Source organism: Micropterus dolomieu, linkage group LG03 (assembly GCF_021292245.1).
Source record: "Micropterus dolomieu isolate WLL.071019.BEF.003 ecotype Adirondacks linkage group LG03, ASM2129224v1, whole genome shotgun sequence".
Taxonomy (NCBI): domain Eukaryota; kingdom Metazoa; phylum Chordata; class Actinopteri; order Centrarchiformes; family Centrarchidae; genus Micropterus; species Micropterus dolomieu.
Genome location: NC_060152.1, coordinates 7,825,043 through 7,833,754, shown reverse-complemented (window position 1 = coordinate 7,833,754; position 8,712 = coordinate 7,825,043).

The following is an 8,712-nucleotide window of genomic DNA, read 5'->3' as shown; positions in this document are numbered from 1 at the left end:
TATCTCTCTGGTGACAGTAAACAGGAGAACTAATGTGTATAGTTGGTTATTTTCAACATGTTCAGCCTCCCATTATTTATGCATTCAGGCTTGAGCAAACATCTTACATTTCATCCATAGCTCAGTAGAAAGTTGTTTAGAGATATTAACCCAACTGAAAAGTGAAACAAAACAACAAGCAAATCCACACAAGAGTAAGAATTTGTACCAATATTGTTCGCAGATTTCAGATACAGTAGGCTAAGGCAATGACACCTGCAAAAAAGTAACCTCATATTAGCTTCAGCTTACACAGAAAAGGGGAAATGGATTGTCCCCTTCACTTACATTATAGTGGCATGTGAGTATTGTTGTAAGATAATATGAGCCTATCCTTTGAGAGGTTTTGTTATGAAATATATGTTCAAAGATGTAAAAGTTAGTTTGAAAAGCCACTTTGAAACTCCACTTAATCTAATTCAAGATCACAACCTGTGCATGCCAAGCAAACCTGGGTCACACACTTGCAAGTTTTGTTTCATCCCACATTGAGGCTTAAAAGGGTGTCCAAGGCTCCACAGCAGCATAAAAATGTTCCAGGGAGATGAAACAAATGAAAGTGGACAATGACTTTAAACTGATTGAGCTGATGCACCTTGAATTGTCTAATCATAGTAATCTTTGCCCTCAAAGTATCTTAAACAAATGCGTAGAACAGTTTGCCACTTGTGTTTGATGCTCAGTGATAATTGCCTGGACCAACTGGAGCGGGAGGCTCTGACACACGAGGGTGTCAGGTTGGGGGCAAGGAGTGGTAAACATGACGGCACTGGATGGCCTAGGAAGTGCAGAGGCCACCGGTTTTCTTGTTAATTTATATACAGCCTGACAACACCAGAGCCCACAATGCAACGCAGAATTATATAATTATAAGACATTCAAAACATCTACAGCCAGATGAGCCTGCTTCTAAGTCATTTAGAATCACTTTAAAATCATCCAATGAGACCAAAGATTCAGGTGATTTTGCAACTGATTCTAGGCTTAGGGAGCGGCATATTCTTCAAGTGTAGTAAATCAAGTGACCAGGTATGTAACCTGAGAATGTTACTAAAATAGAAATTCAAAGCTTAGAATAATATGTCTGTTAGGAGCTCTGGACTTCTGCAGCCTGTGTCTTGCATGACCCATGACCAGATACTATCTGGATGCTCTTGTGCTCACAGGAGGTTAATCGCTGATGTGCTGCTCTAGCAAGACTCGCTGATGGAGAGACAAGGAAAAAGTCAATTGTAGTTTGCTAAAAGATGTATGTGTGTGTGTGTGTGTGTGTGTTTGTATGTGCACATCACAAAGACAGAACATGAAAAAGTGAATGGCGTGTAACTTAAATTTTAGCATCTGCATCTTCTTCAGAGTCACTGTTGATGAACTTCAGGGAAGAGTGATTGGCCCCACATTTACACTGTGCAAATGTGCGAGGGTGTTTACTCACTGCAGAGACACAGAGCTGATAGTTTTTGAAAGTCAGTGCTGTTTCCTTTGGCCGATTGGGGTTGATTAAGAGGTTAACTGCGGAGAGGCATGGCGTCTTTAAGGGAGATTTATCTGTTCCTGCTCTGACCCCTTGGGGGTAGCTTCCCTCACCCCCAGTGTCCCCAGGATTTATTTAGTTATTTGTTTATCAGTTGGAAGAGGTCACCCTTTTCTCTGCACTATATCTCAGCCCTGTTTGTGTATCTCAAACCCATTTTTCATCTCGATTCTTGTGGGATTATGGCGCTGGTTCCATTTGCTGACTAAGCGAAGAGGACACGAGCGAAGGCCCCGCCGAGTCTCGTGACCTTTAACATTTGGCAGCGATACACTCCCAGAATTAGTTATTTTCATTTAACACGTATTTTGCTATCTGTTCAACTTTGGCCCCCATTTGGAGGACTTATGGTGTTTTCCTAATTGCTTCCTGGCAGTTTTAATTCAGCTGCACTTTAATTTATGGCCTTTTATTTCCTATTTTTGCATTATTTTATAAGTGCTTGCGTATGTTACACAAAGGCAGTGAACCATTGCTGACAACCCTGACAGGTGAAACTTTAGTTCATCATTTCACACAGGACCATCATCACCATAACCATCCCAACTGTGTTTTAAAAACATCATCCGTACAAATCACCAATTTATTATTGCAACCAGCATCTTATGTTTATTTACTTTTATCACTTCGATTCATCAGTGTCAGAACATTAAAAAACTATTTCTAGGAAGTGAAATATCTTTATTTATTTTCACATCAGTTCTACTGTAGGAAATCCATCTGCCATTCTTTCAAAAAAATCCAAATGATTATGTTTGCAAAGACAGATTTTTAGGTAAATATCAGTAATTCACAACTTCACTATCATGCTATCAGATTAGACCTCATTATCATGTGTTTAAATCTTGCTTATATGTCATTTTAGAGTTAACATTTTAACATCGGTTGTCAGGGATCATCTCAAAAACCACCTTTGACAACTTAAAATCCTCAAGTGATTGCTAGTACTCACTATCTCTCAAAATGTCACACGCACGCTTACTCAGCCGTACATACTCTCACACCTCTTGTGTAAGGGGGTTTGTCACTGTTAAGAGGCAGTGGGCCTTTTGCTGGGGTGAAGGGGAGGCAGGGTGGTGGGGGCTATACAGGGAATGCTATGTGGCTTGCATGACCTGACATGTCTCTGAAGCTGGAGGGGGTCTCGACCTTTGACCCAGAGCTCCAAAACTAGGAAGATGAAAAAAGGGGATAGGGTGGGAGGGTTTTGCCTCTAAACAAGGGCTTCTGTTTCAACCACTCCAGGAATGTCAGTTCCATAAAAAGATGCCTATAGAGAGAAAGAGCGACAGACAGAGAAAGAAGGAAAGAAAAAAAGAAGACAGAGAGGTAGAGGTACAGAGATCTATCTATCTCTGCATATATCTCTATTCCTATCTCTCTATCTCTCTCTCTCTCTCTCTCTCTCTCTCTCTCTCTCTCTATCTAAACAAGAACAATGCAAAGAACAAGAGTTCACCTAAATGAATCATGATTCATTTCCTTTTTCCCACAGCAGAGACATACTGTCTTGTTTGGTCATTTGTGGTCAAACAGCCCTGATTATAAACTGTCAGGCGTTCAGACTGTGACCAATGCACTTAGCCAAGCGGTGTACTCTACAGGCAGACTCTGATTCTCCACCCTTCCTCCACCTTCATAATGCAACGTTTACTGCCGTTTTTACTCCAAACTGCGGTCATGCCATCAGGCAATAAATTAACCTCTGGACCCTGGCTGAAGGCTGAGCCCTTGTGACTCGCCAGTGAAGGCGAGCTGCAGCAGAACAGTGTTGACGCTGCACTGCAGGGGTTGAGAGTCAGGAGATAACCTTGTTTTTCACAAAGTCTTCCTGGTCGTGGAGTGAAGTCTGGATGAATGCCCAACATGACCCAGAGAAAGGCTGTGATCTGTTCCCCTGAAGAGAAAAGCTTGACCTGGCAACTGCTGTGTCTCTCAGAGAACTTGCACCTTTAGACAGATGTCATCTTTGCGTGTGCTCAGGTTGTAATAAGGAGGCCAGTAAAAATTAGCCAACATGAGAGTCCATTGCAGAGAAACTGGAGATAGTGAAGGCAGTTTTGATTCATCTTCAAGTGGTTCCTGAGTGGTTGGATGATCTCCAGATCTGTCTGGAGTTGGCTACACCGAATGTGCTTGGACCAAATATGTGGGAATCAGGGTGGATTGTGTCTATTACAATTACTTGATTATGAATTGACAATCATTTTATTAAGCAAATACTAATTAAGTTAAATATCAAGCAAAAAAGCAAAACATTCACTGTGAGGGTTTGCTGCTTTTGTCAGTAATATATTGTATAAAAGTTAAAGATCCTCTCCAGACAGTTTTACAGTAACAAATACAAATATTCTGCTTTGAAAAGTAATTTGTTTGATATGATTTTTTTCGGGCCAAAAAGTTAAATTACCTTGTTAAAATATCATCACTTGTGATAGCTATTGACTCCCATTTTACATTCAGATTAGAATTAGAAAAATAATCATTTATAAAGAAAATCATTTGAAGATGCAGCCCTACTCTTCTTTGACTATCCAAGTGCATCAGTTGTCTGAAGTACAGGTGAGACTGACAACTGGTCAGCAAGCATCTTGATGGTGATTTTGATGAAAGGTCAGAGGAGCTAACTTGTTCCTACAGGTTCTATTTGTGGATCATGAATCCCTATTGACTGTGCCAGCAACTAATCAGAGGCTCATATAGGGTTTTCAGACTTGCCTCAGACCGATCGCAACCTCCGATTGGATAAGCACTAATCCTTCAGTATGACGTCCCTCTGATGGAATTTCCACAGGCCTACTGTCCGACGGTAATTACATGACCCAAGAGATCTTCAGTACCCTGAACAAGTAATGCATGTGACGTGAGGATATTCTTTGTGTTGATACTGAACTTTGCTGACTTGTTGCTGTGCACTACAAGGCAACATGCAGTATACAATCCCCAAAATCGAAGCTGTGGAAGTTGAAATGACCATGCCGTACCCACGGGGCGTCACTTCACTTAACTTCTCTGTACTTCTGCGTAAGGCCGCTAGCACACAGGTCTACTCAGAGCCTGTCCTCTAACTGCTAAAGGGTGGAAAAAGGCCAAATTCCCCTCCCTGCAGTTAAAATCTCAGACGGTGGTCTTTAACGCATACTCCCACTCCCGCTCCCTCCCTCCTGCACTCCCAATAAAAACCTCTGACCAACAGCTGACCTTTTGCATGGCCCCCTTCTCGCTGCTCCCCCGTCCTTCTCCCTTCTTTCCTTCGCTCTCCTTTACTCCGTCCATTCCTTGTTCCGTTTGCCACAGTGGCACACGGCGGGCCAATGAGAACCAGCAGCTGCAGGGAGAGAGGGTAGGGGTTTTGGGTTGGGCTGAGGGGGGTGTCAGGGTCAAGGGGGGTCACAGTACTGGTAAAGTCATCGCAGGGGCTCCGCTGCGGGGGCATCGCTTCCCCCTTCAAAGGCTGCGCGGTGACGTCCATACACCCCTTGCACCCCTTCTCCTCTTCCACCCCCTCTCACTCCCTTGTGGCCCCCTTTGGCCCTGCTGTTCCTTGGCTCTCAGGGGTCAAGACAGCCGAGGGTTAATAAAGTGATACCAGGTGTTGGCCTGAGAGAAGCGTTTTTTCCCCCCTTCTTCTCTCTTAACTCCCACCAGCAGCAAACTGTGGGCCCCCCATTTCACACCACTGAATCCTGTTGGGACGTTGAGCCCTTTGGAAGGGGTGGCCGTGCATGTCAAAGTAAAAAAAAGCGTCAGGTACCGCGCAAGACATGCCTTCTCTGTGTTTCTGTGCATGTGTTACTGTCACCCGTTTCGTGAATGTGAGTTTGCACATGTACATAATGCACAAAGCTGTACCACAAGCAGAAGGGGGAGAGATACTGGCAGGTTGAATGGCATCACAGCTCTAGGGGCCTCTAAGGGGACAATACGGGGTTAACCGGCCCAACAAAGTGGCCGATTATGTCTGTGGAGGAACCTTGGAAGCATAAAGATCCCAAATCCTCACACTGTCTTTCCCCTGGATCAGTGGACACAGAAACACACACTGGGAGGGGGAGGGGTACGATTGGCTTTAGGACTGTGCAAAGAGTCGAAGTGGAATGGTGGTTTCTTTTCTTGACCACTAGAAAAGAGGAGGATGAATAGCTGCAAAGATCAAACCCAGTGAAAGGCAGTCATTGTGGCGAGAGCAAATGGCCTCTGACAACGAGCAAAGAACAAACAGAAGGAAGTTGTCAGTGTACGAGTACCAACGAGATGCTGAAATTAACGAGAAAGTGCTCTGGCTTGTGTGTGCAAGTGTGAAAAAGTGTGCATGGGAATTTTTACCATGTGTGCATAAACATGAGCCAGGAGATTTACAAAAACACTAGCAGCTTGCCCCCGCTTTTCAATGCGACCTGCTAAATGATGGGGTCCTAATTAACGCTAATTAACATCAACGACAAGTTGGGGCCATTAGCCCGGCTAATCCCCCGTTTACATTTTCCTCTCTTGCAGGAACCCTGCTGGCCAATTCTTACCCAGTCACAGAAATGGCTGCATTGTTAACAGGCTCTGCATCAAAGATACCCGCCCCCTCGAAACAAGTTGCCTCCATTAGGGCCTGAGAGTTGGTCCTGATCCGAACACTAAAACAGCCCAGGGAGTGAAAGAAGGGAGGGGCAAGGAGGTCAAGCCCCATGTTTAGACTGCTCTATCCGATCCATCAAGGACTCATTTGCACTCTTTCATGATCCCTGGCCATGTCAAAAAAAAAACTACAGCAAAGCATGAAAAGGGCAGTAAAGGATCTGATACTGTAAAAACACTTGAGTGTGCAGACTTTTTTAAAGTGTCAGCTTCCCGTGTAGAAGAAGAAATAAAGGAAGTGGGGCTTGTGTGACCTTGTAAGTGGACAACATGCTCATACTTTTGAACGTAAGCACAGGTTCTGGCGTGACCACACGTGTGCAACAGTGGAGTAGTAACTGGGAAGCCCTGGTAGTTTTAGAAGTGTAAAACTGATGGAGATTGTGATTGTGGAAGTCCTAAATATATGTCCATACACATACAGATGCACATCCTGCACATACACAAGAATTGGCCAGTTCATGATATATTTATTTAGTCTCATTTTTGTTTGTATTAATATGTTACGCTACATGGGGCAAAACCGTCAGACAAATCTGTCATTCAACCCACTTACATACAGTTTTCCTTTTTTGTTTTCCCTTAAATGTATACTCCAGCATCTTTGCACACATAAATTACAGTCAGTTTACTGGTCAGTACAACTCTGCCTGTGAAAAAAGTTACAATATATTCTATTCCCAAGTCTGAAAAGATAACCCAGATGATGTTAGCAGGCTTATCTCGAATTAGGCCTGAGACTTCAAGAAATTGACAGAAACCTGAGTAATTAACTCTTATTGAATTACATTATGGAAAATGCAGAATGCAACATTCTGTTAAGCTTGCCATATACTAGGGACTAAAAATGAGAATATCGGCCACTACTGCTTCAATTTTGACCATTTTTTAAAAACTCTCTTGTGCAAGTCAACCTACTTTATGGATGGGCAATACCGAAGTGCTGGAGTACCATTTTCCAGTAAAGTCCAATAAATGCATCTGTATGGCTTCAAGGGTCTGCTCAGTGGTCCACGCCGCCAGAAAGGCGGTGATAGAAAGGCCTACAGGAGAGTGAAGCAAATGCTAGCAATAATGGCAGTGGAGTTAAGGGAGCTGGGGTGCTAAGGGAGTTGAGGATGCGCGACCTGACAGAGCTCAGGGACAGAAAAAAAAAGCATTTCAAGGCATACGTAGCTCCTGTAATTAATGCAGGTTCAATCCAGTCAGACAAAAGTAGAAGACCCAGTGCTACCCCACCTCCTTTGAAACGCAGAGCAGTATCCATTCCCCCCCTCCCCTTGAGCTCAGGTTTGGACCTGGAATCCACTAGTCCCGCCTCAAAGAAAAAAAATGCAAACAGATGCCATGGTGCTGCATGCACACAGAAAAACAAATACATCTACATGCAGTGTCTTGTGGCTTTGTGCCCTGGGTGCTTTGCCAATTTTCATAGAAAGATAGACTTGGAGAACTGATGTACAAGTAAGTAAAATTGAAGAGAAAGTCCTGCTGAATTACATCCAAAAGAGAGCATTTGGAGAGCCATGGACAATATTTATGTTATTCTAGAGCCAGGAGATGAATGAGGAAGGGATGGAGGAGACGGGAGCAAGGAGAGGGGAGAGGTTGAGGAGGTTCAACGTTTTGTATTGCATTGAACAGTATTAGAATATGTTAAGATATGTGAACACATTAGTTTAATAGGAACAAATATATGGATATAAATTTTATAGTTTTCACATAATATATCATTTTATTCATTGGCTTGTAAAATATACAGTGCCTTGCGAAAGTATTCAGCCCCCTTGAACTTTGACCTTTTGCCACATTGCAGGCTTCAAACATAAAGACAAAACTGTAATTTTTTGTGAAGAACCAACAACAAGTGGGACACAATCATGAAGTGGAACGAAATTTATTGGATATGTCAAACTTTTTTAACAAATAAACTGAAAAATTGGGCGTGCAAAATTATTCAGCCCCTTTAAGTTAATACTTTGTAGCGCCACCTTTTGCTGCGATTACAGCTGTAAGTCGCTTGGGGTACATCTCTATCAGTTTTGCACATCGAGAGACTGAAATTTTTGCCCATTCCTCCTTGCAAAACAGCTCGAGCTCAGTGAGGTTGGATGGAGAGCGTTTGTGAACAGCAGTTTTCAGTTCTTTCCACAGATTCTCGATTGGATTCAGGTCTGGACTTTGACTTGGCCATACTAACACCTGGATATGTTTATTTGTGAACCATTCCAGTGTAGATTTTGCTTTATGTTTTGGATCATTGTCTTGTTGGAAGACAAATCTCCGTCCCAGTCTCAGGTCTTTTGCAGACTCCATCAGGTTTTCTTCCAGAATGGTCCTGTATTTGGCTCCATTCATCTTCCCATCAATTTTAACCATCTTCCCTGTCCCTGCTGAAGAAAAGCAGGCCCAAACCATGATGCTGCCACCACCATGTTTGACAGTGGGGATGGTGTGTTCAGGGTGATGAGCTGTGTTGCCTTTACGCCAAACATAACGTTTTGCATTGT